The sequence below is a fragment of the Esox lucius genome, chromosome 24 (genome assembly GCF_011004845.1).
Source record: "Esox lucius isolate fEsoLuc1 chromosome 24, fEsoLuc1.pri, whole genome shotgun sequence".
NCBI classification, from domain to species: Eukaryota; Metazoa; Chordata; class Actinopteri; order Esociformes; family Esocidae; genus Esox; species Esox lucius.
Genome location: NC_047592.1, coordinates 11,904,671 through 11,922,760, shown reverse-complemented (window position 1 = coordinate 11,922,760; position 18,090 = coordinate 11,904,671). Strand labels below are relative to the sequence as shown.

General features: G+C 43.3%; 1 protein-coding gene across 41 annotated transcripts in view; it reads left to right on the top strand.

The window, feature by feature from the left end:
• The window catches only part of LOC105020620 (protein tyrosine phosphatase receptor type D), a 464,512-nt gene that overhangs the window by 331,185 nt on the left and 115,237 nt on the right, over positions 1 to 18,090 (top strand). The gene's annotated exons all lie outside the window — the stretch shown is intronic.

Below are 18,090 nucleotides of genomic sequence, written 5' to 3'. Positions count from 1 at the left end.
CTACACCCTTCGCAGAGCAGAGAATCACACTCTTCAGCTTGAATGTCTCGGATAATGTCTCGGATAATGTCTTGGAATAGCGGTGTGTTCACCCAAGGTCAATTGATGGGCGAAACAAAAAACGTTGTGGTTGAGTAATGTTCCCTGAAACCTGTTCGATTCTTTCTCCACCGCTTTCTCCCTGCCGCTGTGTATGTTTTGTGGGAGAGAGGTGAATAAATCAGATAGTGATGGTGATGAGGGCAGGGCGATAACCGAAGTTGACATTGACATTGTCATTTCAGTTACCATATCTTGGGAATTGACTAAATGTCTCTGATTTTGGTAATACCATTGTTATTGTGTCCCTTTAAACCTTCAAAGGGCAAACACAGCGATCATATTTGGCTGTGTCTTTCCATCCTTAATGCAGCAGCCAATCATCGCCTCTCTTGTTATAATTCACCTTTGCATTTCCCTAAATTATGCTGCCAACTCTGGGCCTTTGGTAGTTTGGTGTCACTTTAGTTGCAAACCAACAGAGAGAATTTACATCCTCAACTCCTGATGATGTAACAATCCCTGATGATGAAATATTTTATTTTTATAACCAAGCCGGTTTTTGAGGGCTACAGTTTTGGGGGGGGGGCTCAGCCCCCAAAGTTGTCAAGGGGTGTGTCTCCCCAGAAATTATTTAAAGCTGTGAAACAGCTTAGTTTTGAACAGTACATGTTGAGGAGAATATATCATAAGATATAGCTACAAAAAGTATGTAAAATGTTACACCTTAAAATTATACCAGGTGACTCTGACAAGCCATCCACAACCATTTGTTTTGAATAATTCAACTGTAATATAACTAAGCATTAATTCATACTCAATGTTCAAGAACACTTATGTTTGACCACAGTCTGAAATGTTTAATAAATAAAACACAATTGGCCATTAGTGGTGGCTAAAGAGTATAATTGAACTTGACTTGACAAAAAACTACTTTTGAATTAAAAAAGATACCAGACAATGTCGGCGGCAGAATGTAAGATTAATATAAAAATATTCAGTGGCCTGAGAGCTTACTTCTCTCTCTCACACACACACACACACCATTTCAATCTGTAAATTGTGTTTAATTTTGCTGTTAGATCATCAGCCTTCAATATTGAGTCATTAAAGTTCAATGACTCATTTCTAAACTAAAATAAAGTCAGTAACCTCTCTAGACAACTATGGGGAAGCATTACTTCTCATTACCTCTTACGTTACAGAATAGGATGGGAAAGAATTAAAGTTAAAAGGAACCACTTGGGACAAATAAAACATGTACTTGTTGATGCACACAATCAAAATGTTATTGGAATACAAACGGTACCGAGTTGACAAATGTTGCCATAATGCTTTCACTATAATGAAAAATCAAAGCAAAAGCCAAAGACAACATAAATCAGCATGAATAAAAACACGAGACACTTTGATGATGTAAGAAAAGATGAGTGGTAGTTTGAAGCTTTAAATAAATAAATCCGTAATTATTTTTGCCCCAGCAATGTTAGTTGCATTTCCTAGCAGGCTAGCTTCCACTTGGACAACGTAGGGGTCCCGTGGAACTGAAAAGATGATCAGCTTCAGTAGCTAGCTATATCATTAGGTCACACAACATGGCCCACGAGCATGCTGCGTTAATTGACCATCTATAAATAGTACCTTGCCAATAATTCCTGTTGCATTAAAACACTACTGTATATACTTGTGCAGTGAATTATTGGTACTACATTTTAATTGTCTCTCACCTGGCTGCTGTTCACTTCTGCTTCTGCCTTTTGTCAGATACTTTCATATATCCGTCTATTAATTATGATTGAAGAGAGAGATGTTTTTTGCCACTAATTGACAGCCCTAAAAGGAAACATTTTGGAGCCCCCCCAAATAGGGTCAAACAGCGCCAACGTTTATAACATTCCAGGTTGTCAGAGGTGTGCCACCAAACTCAAAATTCGTGCAAAGTGGGTTCAGAACTGTCATTGCCAAGGCTATAATAAAATTGGCATTCAAGACTGCTATCCGAGGAAGCCACATTATAGAGCTTTATGAGGTTGACACTACACTTTCTTGCCTACACTTCTGTTTTACACTTCTGTAAAACAGATACCTACAGTCAATCTATTTTCCCGGAAATTATAATTGTATTACTGTTATTGAGGTATTTGAGTCATATTATCGTGCTATTACATTTTGTCCATATCGCAGTCTTTTCTCATGATTTCAAAATGGTGGATGTCATCCTGTATGGATAGTTGGGGTGCTATGATAAACAATAAACAATAATAACATTACAAAGTAAAACTAACAGACATGTCAACTCCAGTCGCCATTGGACAGTCTATCGACATTCCACGGGGGGGGAAATCTGATCACACATGTAACCGATGAGAGGACCACACTCTGTCATTCTTACCACCTAAACCTCCCCCTTCTCCCCCTGCTGTCTGCTTGCGAGCAGCTGCTCCGGTAGCCCGTCAGACAGCTGTGCTGGTTTATCATTTCCAAGCCTAAACAAACTGACCGTGACGGAAGGCGACGGCTGTCCAGCAGCGACTGAGTGAGGGCAGGAGAAAGGGGGGGGTGGGGGTGAGGGTTTGGATGACGAGGCGGTATCCACAGTGGAGGTGTGAAGCCAAACCAGTGTGATGGGGGATGTCGGTTGTGTTATTATACTGTATGTTCTCTGCGCCTCCTTTCGTTGTTTCTGCCTTTACTTGCTGTTGGTTTCCGAGCCGCTTCGTACCGTTTGGTCTTTCCCTCTCCACTCTTTCCTTCCTCCCGCATCGCTTTTTCCATTTTTGTGTCCCTCCTTCTCTCCCCCCACTCTCACTTGGTTTTTTCAGCCTGTGTGTTAGTCACGTTCCAGCGGCTGTGCGTCCCTCTGTTTTCTGCCTAGTGTGCCGCCGCATCTGTGTAAGCAGTTCGGCTGCTTAACTCGGCTCTAGGGATCTCCCCCGATACGGCGCTTTCCATGAGAGAGAAGGCACCCCCGCACCCCCGCCCCGCCCAAACCACCGTCACCCTCGCCGTAACACTTACAGAGGAAGGCTGTAAAGGGCCCGCCACCGCCGCTGGCGCTGTGCATTGGCCCCAGACTGGGTTGTGTCGGCCCCACAGGCGGGGAGGTATGGCGAAGGATATGGGACACGTGAGAGGCCCAGAATGGCTGACTCGGCCCGCTCAACAGATGGGCAGCATCCTTGGGAGCCAGTCCTGTGTGCCCGGGTCCGGCTGGCTGCCCTGACCTCTCCCACAAATGTCCCCGGAGAGGACACGCACATGTTTAGTGTGGGCTTTGTGTTCTGGTGCTAATGTTGCTAACACAGGCGAATGCTGTAATGGCAAGGCATTGTCTGGTTAATGTGTGGATAGGCATGGATAGAAAGGCGCCTTTGTTACCATAGGGCTTTGCCTATGTCGAAAACGTTGTCTCTTTCTCTCTCTCTCTCTCTACCTCCCTCTCTCTGTTTTTGTTCATGCCCTGCTCGTTTAATTTGTGTGGTAAATTGGGCTTGGGACTACTGAAAGAAGGCATTCTTATCCCGTTGAGCCTAGGAAAGAGAGAGCATGCGAGACAACCAGAGAGCGAGAGAGGGCAAAAAGAGTGAGGGACAACGAGAGAGACCAAAAGAGGGAAAAGGTGCGTGGGAGAGTGTGTGACCGAGAGAGTAGGAGAGTGCGAGTCGACAAGAAACTGTTGGAGAGATGGAGGATACCGTGATGGTGGCAAACTGTCATGTTGTCAATGGCTGAACAATGGCTGGGCGTATGAAGAGGGTCTGGTATGTGGGCTAACCCAGGACTCTATCACTCCAGGGGCCCACTTTAACCAGTGTAGCGTGTGTTCACCTACGGCTGTACACCTCTCTGAAAGAGCACTGGTCAGAATGCTAATTGGAAGTGTGAAAGTACCTTTTTTCGTTGGGCAATGGAAAGAGAGAGCCTGTGACGAGACTTCCGCTATTGGGGCGTTAAAGATGCATTTAGTGATTGTTGGCCAGTGGATTGTGAAAGCGTTTTTTTTTTTTTTACGTCCAGTGGCCGACAAACACATTGTATACTATGTACCCTGTGTGTGTGCAGATAAGTGCCCCGTGTCATCGAAAAGCACCCTCTTTAATTCTTGGAATGTCATGGCTAACTGAGATTTAATAGTGATTCTACTAGATTAAACACATATAAACATCCTATCAACTATACAGCCCCCCAGAAAATATGCTATTTGTCCTGGAAGTCCTGGAATGCATTTAACTTCTCCTCATGTACCAGATTGGATGAGCAGTGCAAAAGCGAACCTGCCCCAAAATGGTTCGATGAAACCCAACATGCCGACCTAAGAACATGCAGACCCACGTAAACAGCTACAAGCTAAACACAAACAAGCCCCAGATTGCATGTCAGAGATTATATCGACAGCAGAACATATCTGTGCTGCATTGACCTTTATTGATTACAGATGAACTGGCTTTAAATAAGTCCCTCTGTGCCTGGTCGAAGTTACACTGTTAGGACCCAAAGAGTGGCCATTGGGAGGCAATCTAAGTCACCCTGGGGCCTGATGCTGGTTTAATTGATTCTTTCTACTGATGGCAGATGGTGCATCGTATCCCAGTGGAGTAAGTGCTCCTCTTTTAATGAGTCAAATAACTATCGACAGGCTCCCTTAGATCTCCCTAAACACTCAGTTCAGGTCCCCAAACGTCTTTATCTCTAACTCTCCTTTACACACACACACACACACACACATACACACACATTCAGCACACAAAATGCGTCCCAAATCCCACCAGATTTCCTAGTGGGCTATTAAAGGAAGAAAGTGCCATTTGGGATTCACTCACTCTGTTTTTCCCTCCATTATCATCTAACCACTGGGAAATGGAAAAGCTAATACTATTTTTTTTTCTTTATACTCTCTCCCGCTCTCTCTCCCTACCTCCCCTCCCTTTCTCTCCTTCTCTCCTCCCTCCTCCCCATTCTCCTCCCCCCCTACTCGTCTCTTCTCCCACTCTCTCTCTCCACACAATCCATTGTATGTGGATTTCGAACATTTTAGTTTTTGATCTGTTGGAAGGAAGTACACGGTGTTGTTTGAAAAAAAAGTAATAAAGGCCCAATAAAGGTAATTTGAAACCCAATCTACCATTGCAGTTAAATAAGGGAGGGATGGAGGGCTGAAGAGAGAGAGAATATTTTGAGGAATTACGCACATTTGTCATGCTTTCTGCGTCCTACACAAACAAATGAAAACACTCGCGCCATATTCTGAGGGCTTGTCAATTGGCTGGAGGCAGACTAGCATGTTTACATACAAAGAGCCTATTTAGACTGGAACAATTGTCCCGAAAACAATTAAATTTATGCAGCAATGAAATAATATGTAAATACGATTTTGAATTCACACTAGCAGCAAGGAAACGTCGCTGCGCCGTACGCGGCCACACGTGCGCGTGCAGTGCTTTGGCCAGACCACTGACCTAGAAGTGGTATAAACTTGTTTTCTTTCACCTGACAGTGATAATGGAGTTCCAGATCCGGACTTCCTGTGTCACCGCTCATTCCCTCCAAAACACACTGGAAAAGACATCCTCAGTCTTCAGCAGACACAGGAAGCATCAGTGGGAAGTCTCCCACGGTACTTTGGAAACTTCACCCGTTCACACTATAATTCTGACACAAATTTGGTCATCATCTATATTAAGATAGATCGATCTAAAAACACTCAAAAGCCACGCTGTGCATGGCTATCAGACTAGCAAAACCTCCAATAAAACGATCCAGTGCCCTGTCAGGTACAACGATTCTCAGGTTGTACAGTCATCAAGGGATATTATCAAAGGACGGGTTTGACTACATCTCAGCTTGTTATAGATTAGGGACTCCTCCATATGTGTTGTCACACCCTGATGCCATTCACCTGTGTTGTCCTGTGTTCCACCCCCACCAGGTGTCTCCCATCTCCTCAGTATCCCTGGTCTATTTAACCCGTGTTCTTTGTTTGTTCTGATGCCCGTTCGTCTTGTTGTACCCGTGTTTCTTGTTTTCCTGTTCTCAGTTTGTTTCTTATATTTCCTGTGTGCCGAACCTCTCCTTACCCCATCCCTCCTGCCGCCTGCCTTTTGACTGTTTTACATTTCCTGTGCTTCAACTCCTGCCTCCTGGGTCTGCATTTGGGTCTTATGTCTGAGCCTTGGCAGAATGACTTCGCCATGACAGACCCTAGCAGACGCCGACCCGCCCTGGAATTTGGTGTCCGTTCAAGGAGTCCCAATAGGGTGGAATGAAGGTTGTGATGGAAGGACTTCAGTCTGTGGAGGATGGACCTCTGCTGGAACAGTTTCCTGAGCTGTCTACCAGGCAGCAGACCAGCGACGGAATCGCCCCACAGCTGCCCGCCTTTTTCTGGCCACCCCTTCTCCCCGAGAGCCCCGCCTCTGCCGCGGGCTTTCTGCTTGAGACCCAGGAACCTGCCTTTTGGTCTTCTCATAGCGCTCCGTCGTCTTCGAGCTGCTGCCGTCCTGGTTTCTGGGGCAGATAGCTCTGGCATAGTGAATCTCATCACGCTAACGTCTAGGAGGGACCTGCCCTGGGCTACGGTGATCTGGCTACGGCGATTCCCCCCGCCCCAATCTGCCTCAGCCTGGCGGAGTTCATGGCCCGAGTTGAGGAGGGTGTTTGACACCATCGAGAGCTCGTCTCCCTCGTTGCCTTTCTGTCTGCATTGAAAGGTCATCTGAGGGAGCATTACAGCGAGAGGACGTTCAACAGTCTGCTTCCTTTTCCGCCGTCTACATCCTTTTCCGGTCCACTTGTTCAGGTGCAGCTTTCACCATGTTCGCGGCATTGTCTGTTGTAATACAGACTAGACGACTCTCATCTAGGCCCCAAATCAGCAAAAGCTTCTCTCATCCCTGTTGCGATGTTCTCACTTGTATGATCCTCTGGGAAAATGCAGTTTACAAACAGTGTCTTTTCAGGTCCTCATTAATAAAGTTTACGGTCTCCGTTGTAGGGCTCTGTTGTCCGGCTGGACCACAAGTCCGTTGTTGCTGTATAATATTCCACTTGTGACAGCTCTTTTTCAACTTTCTCGTACAGCTCTGGGATGGCAACTTGAGAAAAATAGTTGCGTGATGGCATTACATACCGCTTGTCAAGCGACCGGATAATGTTTTTAAAACCCTCTTTGGTAACCGTGTAAATTGGTACCATGTCTTTGGCCACGTGAAATGTTTCTCTCTGCCGTTTGGAACCTTTCTCGTATGGTGTAGTACTGGCAAATGCATCCGAAATAGATTTTTGCTGTGGATGGCATTGAGATGCTTTGCACTCGTCATATGAAGATTTGTATTGCCACCTTAATATATCTAACAAATTTGTCGTGTTGTGGCAACAATTGCAAGGCACTCTCGACAAAGGCCTGTTTTTGGTCAACATCATCCTGTCTGTAGCCGAAATATTTCCATGTAATTGACGATGCATTTCTTTTTGCAACCAAATTCTCAATTTCGGTCTTTTTTGCCTGTTCCTCGCTCATCATTTCGTCATGCGCGAGCCTGGATGTCAACTAAGTGCAGCAACAAACCATGTTTAAAATTATAATAATTACCTTAAAACAGACAAATATAATACCTGGTTTTCCATTTGAAAAAAATATATATTATAGACTGATATATGTTTACCTTACTAAATCGCACGTTCTGCAATGTGACTATTGCGACCCCGCAGCTTTTGTCTGAGCCTCGACAAAGTTGTCGTTTTTTTTCTTCTGGAAAGTGATAGATTTTAATTAAGTGCATATAGTATGTCAGTGATCGTTAACTTGAGGCACTATGTTATGCTGTACTTATCCATCCACAGAGCCACATGATCTTAGGACTACCAGAAGGCAAGCACATCCATTCACACTCTAAGACTTAATGATACTGTATTCTCCAGGTGCCAGGGAGTTGTAAATTGTGTGTTTAATGCTTGCCTACACTAATGTGAATTATTGTAAAATAGTATTGTATTTGCATATAGGCTTCCAGGCTGTTCTGAAATTAGCATTTTTACAACAGTTCAAATTAAATCCCTCTCCTTAATTTGCCTGCATGGTAATTCAATTTAAATTGAGTCCATTCCGCTACCAACTGTATTGATATTCATACCGTCACAGTGCCATTCCACTTCCGCATTCAACACACATAGGCGACACAGATTTTTTAAAGACAATCGCACAGTCACATCCATCCACACATTACACAATAACATATTTCTTTAAAAAAAATAAAAATACTGAAGTTTGCTCCATCTTCAAGTAATTGTATTCATCCTGTGATTTGATTAGTCATTCTGCCGTACACTGCTCCAAAGAAATGTCACAGTCATCGCGCAGGAGAAATTGTTTTACACCCTTCCTGAAGTTTTTCTTCAAGAAATATTTAAGTATATAAGTATTCCAACAAATAAAAAAAGTAATTATGTAATCCCATCTTAATGTAATCAAGGTGTGAAATAGATAAAATTATACAATTAGTTTCAAACACAATATATTTTGGTATTCATTTTACTGTGTACAAATATCCTCAATAAACATTGTATAATAACAGATATAACATAACATGCTGATTACAATGCAATGTAACTATAACCAAGCACAATGTTATTGTGTCCATTCAAAATGTTATCAAGGGTTTTGTCTTGTTGAAGGCCCCTCCCAGTCTGCCATTTCACAATATTAGCCTAGCTACGGATTGCTTTAATTTGGGCATCTATTTAGGCCATGTGCTATACAGAGGTCAAGTCATTTTCCAAAGCTCCTTGACCCTCCCACACACATTCAAAGTCTAAGAAAGTGAAGTTTTACTTACAATACAGATGTATTTTCATAGCTCAGATCCACATACTGTAATTAAGTGCACTTATGTCTCCAAGACACATTGACTTGATAATGGAGGGGCAATTTAGTCACTCTGAGGCATTCAAATACAAGATAAAAGGTATTGACAAAATAAAAATCCTCCTTCACACAAAAATCCAATACCCAAATAAATCCAATACCCAAACGGTGAACTCTCTAGACTGACTTTTGAAAATACTCACAGATTGTCTTGACTGAAATTATTTCGGACAGGTTTTACCTCAGGTTTGGCAGATTTGCCACAGAAGAAGGGGAAAATAAATCCTTATGTTTTCTCATTTACAAAACACTCAGCTCAAAATTCAGTTCTTCATTTTAGAAGATTTTACCTCAGGTTTGACTTATATCTCCCCCCAAAATGTTAAAATAAACCAATATTTTATCTGGATGCTCTGAGTAAGAACACATTGATGCCGAGATCAACCGGTGCGCCAAACACAATGGCAGCTGTTTTGCATCTACCCGGCTTAGGCTTTGGCACGGCGTTTAGCATGCCTGCATATGAAGCGGATGACTCCCTCCTTTGCCAGTACCCTGTAACAATGCAGCTGTTGCATTGCAACACTACAGTGGCAGAGCAATTCATAGATTGGTTCTTTGGGACTATTGGATTAAATGCATATATTATATAGTTTTTTTTTTGAGAAATTATCAATATTAGTATGTTTTATTAAACCAAATGCTATTATGTAGTTGTTTAGTTGTGTCTTTTGATGTATTTTTGTTAATACCATCTCTTTGTTATCTGGAACAGATTTAGATTTTCTCAGAAGTTGTCGAACCTGAGGCCCATCTTCATTCTGGAGAAAAGGCGAGAGCTGTATAAAATACTCTTTCTTCAGCTTATAAAAGAAAAATTATGTTGAACTTTGGATTATCAAAATGAAATACTACAGTATGTTTTGCTATGAAATGCAGGCATTATGCAGGTGTTCAGTCCTCAATGAGGCCCATCTCAGAGATACAGTAGAGGTACAGTTCATATCCTGGAGAAAATTCAGTTTTTTCTTCTCAAACATTTCTGACATCTTCTGTGAAACATGAAGTGCTATTTAAAATCATATAATGTAATTAGAAAAATATCTGAGAAAACGTGAAAATGTCATGAAACATTGTGGGAGAAATGTTTATTTTTAAAGAAAATTCCCCATTATTATAAAACCCTAATAAGATCTGTATGGAAGCCCTGAAGCCCAAGGCAGCAATAAAATTTGGGGGCCCATAGAATTTATTTTTGAACTACTTAGTATCTTGTTTGTACAACTTAATAAAAAACAAAAGATGGATTTTTCTTTTCTTACTGTTAATAATTTTTTGCTAAGTCATTCAAATGACTTAGTATCTCGTTTGAACGACTTAGTATCCCCTTTTGAACTAATTATAAAAAAAAAGAAAACATATGTATATAAAAATTATTTACTACTAATTTCTTTAGCTAAGTCGTTCAGGTGAGGTACTCAGTCGTTCAAGATTAACTTAGTCTTTGGGCCCAATTTCTATTTTGTTTACCTTCTTGGGCTTCAGGGCTTCCGTACTTCTGCATAGTGTCATAGCTTGTTGATCTTCGGTGTCAAACAAAGGCATTTTTATTGCATGCTTAAGAAAAAAACAAACCTTTTTAAAGCGGATGTCATGCAATTTTGCGTGATTTACACGACAAGCCATTAGAAGGATCTTTATATGTTTTTACGACCACGCAAATGGCCAAAATGAGTGGGTGCTCTGACAATAATAAACGAACATAACTAAAAACAACTTGGTCCTGACTGCAAACAATATGCTTAAAAAGACATTCACAGATGGACAATATTAAATTTATTAAATGTAATATTAAAGGTAAAATGTGAATCAAAAAAAAAAATATTGGGAAAAAAATGCCAGGTTGCTTATTTTTGTGTTGTGGAGATTTTTTTTTGCTTTTACAGAGAAAGTTAAAATATTTGTTTTAAAGATTTCAATATTTGTCTCTGGTTCTCGGGCCTAAGTCAGCTACTACATTACTCTGGCCTTGGTAAGGTTTTGTCCAACCTGCACATAGTGAGAAATTATCTAACCATCGGACAAAACCAAAAGCCACCTGGGAGAGAGTCGGGAGGGAAAACCACCCCAGATTGTATCAGGCCCCTCTGCCTGTGGTTCGATGCATGGCCACATCTGAAAGTTCTAAAATACCTGCGTTCTCCAAGCCTGTATGTATGAGTAAGCAATCACATTGATAGAAGCCGTCCAAATAGCCTAAGGCGTATGTTCCCAACAACCACGCCGAAGAGCTTTTGCTTGACATGAAAAATACATGCTAGCGCAAGATGTGTAATCACTTAATGTGGCAGAGCCCAGAATGTGAGCCATGAGTGCATCCCAGAATCTCTGGAACATCTTTATGAAAAACAAGTCACACCCATGACACAGGCTGTCCCATCTCTGACATTTTATTTGTGGCCAAATACATTTTCTTTATGCCAGTTTGAGAAGGGGGTGCCTTAGTAATCACAGTAGCAAGTTTACATGGACATGGATAGTATGGAAAATGAATCCTCTTTCATTTCTGTATTTGTATTGTGCTAATATTTGCAGTTCTTTTACGATGTTCATAATATGGATTTTATTTGTCAATTGTATTTTCGAAAAACTTTGTAGCTATTAAAAAAACATAGAAAAACAATTATATTGCCTTTCAACTCCCATTCCTATACAATCAGACTGTAGAAAGCATTTGTTACAGGCATAGTAGACAGTAATAAATGTTCTCATAATTGATGAAGGTAGTAAAAGGGGCTTTACCATATCTGAGTCTCCATGTTAACTGGTAGTTTAGCATTTGAAAATATGTGCCTACTCTGGTCAGAGTGAACAAAAAAGGTTGGGAATGGTATGTCGTTTATTGGGTACTTTGTTTAGGAATGTGTCTAGCGTTGTAATGACTAGTCTAATGTAGCTAACTATACATTAAGCCAGTTAAACACCACCCCAGAGGTTTTTGGGAAGAGTAGGCTACACAAAAACATTCAAAACACACATATATATATATATGTGTGTATGTGTGTGTGTGTGTGTGTGTGTGTGTGTGTATGTATACAGTGGATATAAAAAGTATTCTTCTGGTGAAGCCATGCTTTTTGGATTTGGATGTGTGGTTTGGGTTGTTCATCTTCAGCTTTCTAACGGACACCTGAAGGTTTTGTTCCAAAATTGCCTGGTATTTGCAACTGTTCATAATTCCCTCCAACCTGACTAAAGCCGGTTCAAGCTGAAGAAAAACAGCCCTGAAGCATGATGCTGCCACCACCATGCTTCACTGTGGGTATGGTGTTCTTTGGATGATGTGCAGTGTTGTTTTTGCGGCAAACATACCTTTTGGAATTATGACCAAAAACTTCAACCTTTGTTTCATCAGACCATAACACATTTTCCCATGTGCTTTTGGGGGACTTGATTTTTCTTTTTTTACAAAATACAGCCAGGCTTGGATGTTTCACTTTGTAAGAAAAGGCTTCGGTTTTGCCACCCTACCCCATAGCCCATTTATATGAAGACTACAGGAGATTGTTGTCACATGTAGCACACAGACAGTACTTCCCCCGAAATTCCTGCAGTTCCTTTAATGTTGCTGTAGGCCTCTGGGAAGCCTCCCTGACCAGTTTTCTTCTCATCTTTTCATGTTTGGAGGGACGTCCAGTTCTTGGTAATGTCTCTGTTGTGCCACATTTTCTCCACTTGATGATGACTGTCTTCACTGTGTTCCATGGTATATCTAATGCTTTGGAAATTATTTTGTACCCTTCTCCTGACTGAAAAGTTTTTTATTTTTCATTTTTCCTCCTCGAAGATTTCAGTTTGTTTTTCAATTGAATTGTTCACATTATAGGTCACATTAACAGTAGAAAAAGTTCTGACATGATTTGTCTTTATCTCATTCTCATCACAAAAACCTGGCATTTTAACAGGGGCGTCTATACTTTTTATATCCACTGTGTGTGTGTATATATATATATATATATATATATATATATATATTTGTATTGCTGTTGGAATGACTTAATGTGTGCCTCTGTGTGAGTGTTTGTGTGTGTTTGTTCATACTCGACAGATAGCGCATTCACGCATGCCACTGTGTGTGGGGTAGGCCTGGCACCTGTTCTTTGCTCTCAGTCAGGGGGCCTCTGAGGCGTGGGGAGGCACATTTCACCACTCCCACTACAGCAAATGTATATCTCAGCAGAGAGTACGTACAGGCCAAGGGGAGGTTAATGGTATAAAGGCTTCTTAGTGAAGTGCTCCGGGGCTATCTCTGCTACCGGGTTATAAGGCCACATCTATACCATTTGACTTATTTCTATCCAGCGCTGAAATCTATAACGCTAACAGCTCCCGACCCCCTCACCACCACAACCCAGCCTCTTGGGGTTAGCATGTGTTAGTGGGTGTTCTCTCTCTCACAGCCTTGTCTTTCCACGCTGCCTCTTATTCCACCTTTTTTACGTTTTGCTCTCTAGCTTTTTCTCTCCCGATAACGCGACGCACTCGTGCTCTACAAAGAGCGTGGTTCAAGGCTATTCGCCGGCCTCGACGTACCCAAGAGCATTTTGCGGTTTGGGGACTTTTAGGGCTTTACTGTCGTGTACTGTGTGTTACTGCAAATGAGCGGGACACATTCCAGTGTATGGTGGATATACTCTCACACCGTGGTTTAATTCACCTCACTGATGAGATGTTTATATGGCATCGATCAAATCCTAACTAGGATCGCCCCATCTCAAAGATGTTCCAGGGCCTACCTCTGAGGGGGACATCTGTTTTATTCATCATCCTTTGCAGGCTAATTAATTGTCCACTCCTCGCCATCACTCATACTTACGATGAATATTTAATATTAAGTTCAGGTGATTAGTGCAGGACAGCGTTTGGGTGATGACAACGCAGGAGAGTTAATCTGCACTGTCTGGTTGGACAAGGCGTTATCTCCTCTATCTGTCTCCTTCTCTCTCCTTCGCTCTCTGTCTGTCACGTCTCCCTGTGCTGTGTTTAGATGCCTTCATGCATATGGAAGGGCAGCTGTCGAACAGAGCCGATAATGTCAGGTCTTGTGCCTACACAGATTTCTTTAAGTACACATTCAAATCAGATTTTCTCACTGTCTGTTTCCGTCCCCCAGGAAAGCGGGAGGGGGGTGGTGGTGGGGGGGCGGGGTGCATAATCAGAGCCCTCTCTGCTGTCTCGTCTCCTCACGCTCCCTCCGCATTCAACGCCCGTATGATGATCTCTTGCCTTATTATGATGGATCTCTGTAATTGGCTCGCCTGCCCTTTTTTTTCTCTATGATTATTCATGAGGGGCCGTCCGAAGAAGGAAAGGCAGCGGTTTTGCCGTTAGAGCCAGGCGGAGACGCTGCGTCGGTGTTTCCGCGCGCGGGAATGACGGCCTTTAGCCAGCTGTCAGCCGCTAAGACGGCAGCTTGTGTTCTTCTGTTTGTTTACGGGTGTTTAAATCATTCCAAATGCTCGAGCATTTTTGGGAATGTAGTCAAGGCGTTACTTTTTTTTCTGGACAGTTTTGTTCATATTCTTTTTTTTGGCTAGGAGATAGACGTTTCTCCTGTGCTAATTGCTCATGCTGAAAGCTCTTCCGCAGAGCACATCTGTTTCTTTATGTTGATATATCATTATGAGGGAGATGTCGTGTGAATGTCTGAAGAAACGGCTGATACCTCCGTCATGTTTCGGGCGTTTGAAAGATAGCCTTTCAACGAGACTAACTTGCTTAACCAGAGCAAAAAGAACAAGAGGCCACCAGAGAGCCCGGTTAAACAGGGCCAGAGTGTTAGTGGAATGATTACTTGGTACCCAGAGAGAGCTGTGGTTTGGCCATAGTAAATAGCCGGAGCCAGCTAGCGAGCGAGGGGGAAAGAGAGATACCAGGGGCTTTTGATTGATGGGCTGTGGTGGAGTGCCCTCCGACTGAACCAAGGTTTTTTGAATGCAGGCATGGGAGACCCTACATTTTGCAAAGCACCTCCACCGCAGCCAACAGATACTGGGTAATCTGAGAGCCTGGTCCAGCCCGATCCGCTAGGTCAACATGCACACATACACATGGGATAATACTCACTCAGCAGTGCTCACGCCCGCACATCCATAAGTAATCACCCACAAACCAAGCGCAAACACTGCCATAGACATACTGTATACAGGCACACACACACACAGAAAGACTCAGGCATTCATTCCCACGAAACATGTGGCAAGCCCCTCACATAAAAGGTCAAATCTCGCTCCTTCACACATCTGTCGGGGAATGATCCAGAGGTCACCGATGGGTCACACCGCCCGCATGTCCGGTGGCCCCCACTCTGAGACGGGGACGACAGACACACGGGCCCTGGGTGATCCAGGAGTCTATGTAATGTATGCTAATGGGTTGGAGAATGCCCCGGGAGCAGCGGAGCGGCGCGGTGGCAGGCACGCAGAGCCAGGAACCGCGTAAGCCCCCAGAGAGAAGGATGCTGAATGAGTCAGATTACCCGCCCATCAGCCGTCAGGGCCCGGGCCGCCGGGAGCTCAGGCAGGCGGCCTCCCTCCCTCCCTCCCTCCGCGCGTCAGCCGGGGGAGGGGGGGGGGGCTATGGGAGTGCGGGACGGAGGGGCGCATCGGGAAAGAGGCTGAGGATGATTACGCGTTAACACTGTGGCACGGAGAACGTAGGGCGTTGGCGGAGAATGAAATTGTAAAAAAAAAAAAAAAAAAAAAAAAGGTGTCTGCTGTAATTGCTTTTAAAATTCCAATCTTAGAAAAAGAGGGACCTAGTGATTCCTCTTGAATCAGTTGACAGAGCGGTTGTTTTGCCATAAACATGGCTGCTTGGTAGTGTTATTGAGACGGGTAAAGTCAAGCGATGTTTGCGGAGGGCGTACATAATTTGTACAGGAAGTAATAATAAGATGTTTGGTTTTGATGTATTGACTAACTAACAGGTTTTAAATGATTGTCCTGTCTTATTTGAAATTAGACAGAACAATTGATTTGGGTTCCTCTGTGTGTGTGTTTGTGTGTGTGTTTGTGTGTGCTTCAGCTCTATGTGTACATGTGGGGACCCAAATGTCCAACAAGTATAGTAAAACCTGAATAATTGGTCCCCCACAAAGTTTTTAGGGTACAATGTACATCTGGGCATAGTGTTAGAATTTGAGTTACTTTTAGGCATTATCAGTTAGGTTTAGGGTTAGGCATCAGGACTAGGTTATGTTTAGGTTATGAGGGTTAAGATTATGGTTAGGTTTAGGGCCAGGGGATAGCTAACATACATTCTGGGTTAGGGTCTGGCTTAAGGACCTGACAAGGATAGAAACAAATGTGTGCATTCATCGGGCTGAGCTGAGTTCAAATCCTAGTGTGAGTTGTGTTTTTTGCGGTGCACCGTCATCTAATGGCTTTGCAGAATGACAGGCATGTGACAGTGAACCCCTGGATTTAGAATAATACTCTGATCCCGTGGAAAAGTGGGAAAACTAGGCCAAGACAACCAGTCACTTGTCAAATCCGCTGGGTCTTACCCAAAGCGCACTCCGTCTCTGAGAAGGTCAGAAAGACTAAAGGGATCCCCAGGATTGTTTCTGAATTCCTGTTTTATTTATTATCTCAAAATAAAAACAGCGGAGTGAAGAAGTGAATGATTTTAGGGGGAGCCAGCTGCCTTGTAAGTGAAGTGTGCTTTGTTTTGACTGGCTTATTGAGACGAGTCTTTGAAATCCATAAGGCTTTTTTTGGGCTCTTCACAAAAATACACTGTTAAAATGAGTCTCCAACACCGTAACAGCGAAGATGATAGATGCTAGTGTGAAGTAAAGTTGCAGACTTAAAAGGAAAGGATGCCTTCATCTTAGATTATATGACAACAAAATCCTAAACCTGGAGATGACATTTCATGTCCACGTTTACGTTTGTCACAAGGATTCATTTTGCTTTGTAAGACAGTTACTTATGAACTGCTTCATAACTGTGTGACTAACTGTGCGACTAAACATAGTCTTATTGAGCATTGTGGGACAGAGCCTTGTGGGACAGAGCTTTGTGGGACAGAGCCTTGTGGGACAGACCCCTTGTGGGACTGAGCCTTGTGGGACAGAGCCTTGTGGGACAGATACTTGTGGGACGGAGCTTTGTGGGACAGAGCCATGTGGGGCAGAGCCTTGTGGGACAGAGCCATGTGGGGCAGAGCCTTGTGGGACAGAGCCATGTGGGACTGAGCTTTGTGGGACAGATCCTTGTTGGACAGAGCCTCGTGGGATAGAGCTTTATGGGACTGAGCTTTGTGGGACAGAGTTTTGTGGGACAGAGTTTTGTGGGACAGAGTTTTGTGGGACAGAGTTTTGTGGGACAGAGTTTTATGGGACAGAGCCTTGTGGGACAGAGCCTTGTGGGACAGATACTTGTGGGACGGAGCTTTGTGGGACAGAGCCATGTGGGGCAGAGCCTTGTGGGACAGAGCCATGTGGGACTGAGCTTTGTGGGACAGATCCTTGTTGGACAGAGCCTCGTGGGATAGAGCTTTATGGGACTGAGCTTTGTGGGACAGAGCCATATGGGACAGAGTTTCAAATGTCCTTATATGTTGACGTACAGTAAGCCAAAGGAGACACATTATCGGTGTTTGTGGTGAGGGTCGGGAGAATTTCCTGCTATCGAAAATTAATACCAGGGATGCAGACTGAAAACAAGCAGAAATCAAAGTTGGGAGGAAACGATACCATTTACACACTATAGCAAAAGTCTTCCCTACAATGACAGCAGGGGGGAACAAAGCGTTTAGCTTTCCTGTTTGCTTCACATTCATCCATATCAGACAACAGTAATGCTCCTACTTGTTTTCATTCATGGTAGGTCAAAGACTCCTGCACCAATCTGCAGTACCCGGGTTACATCCCCTGACCTTTTCAGCACGCTACTCTTGGCCAAGCCGATCCATCCAACGTTGAGTGCAGTACAACTGTTTACCCGATCGGGGGAATATTGATCGGTTGTTAATTAAATTGTCTATCCTCAGCATGATATGGATTAATAATCGCCGGCTAATGCCCATCGGACATTTTATTTCCCCCGCATTGACTCAATCGGCTCCACAACGCTGATAATCATGGGCCTGTGTGTTCTTCGTTTTCAGACCTAACGAGAATCATC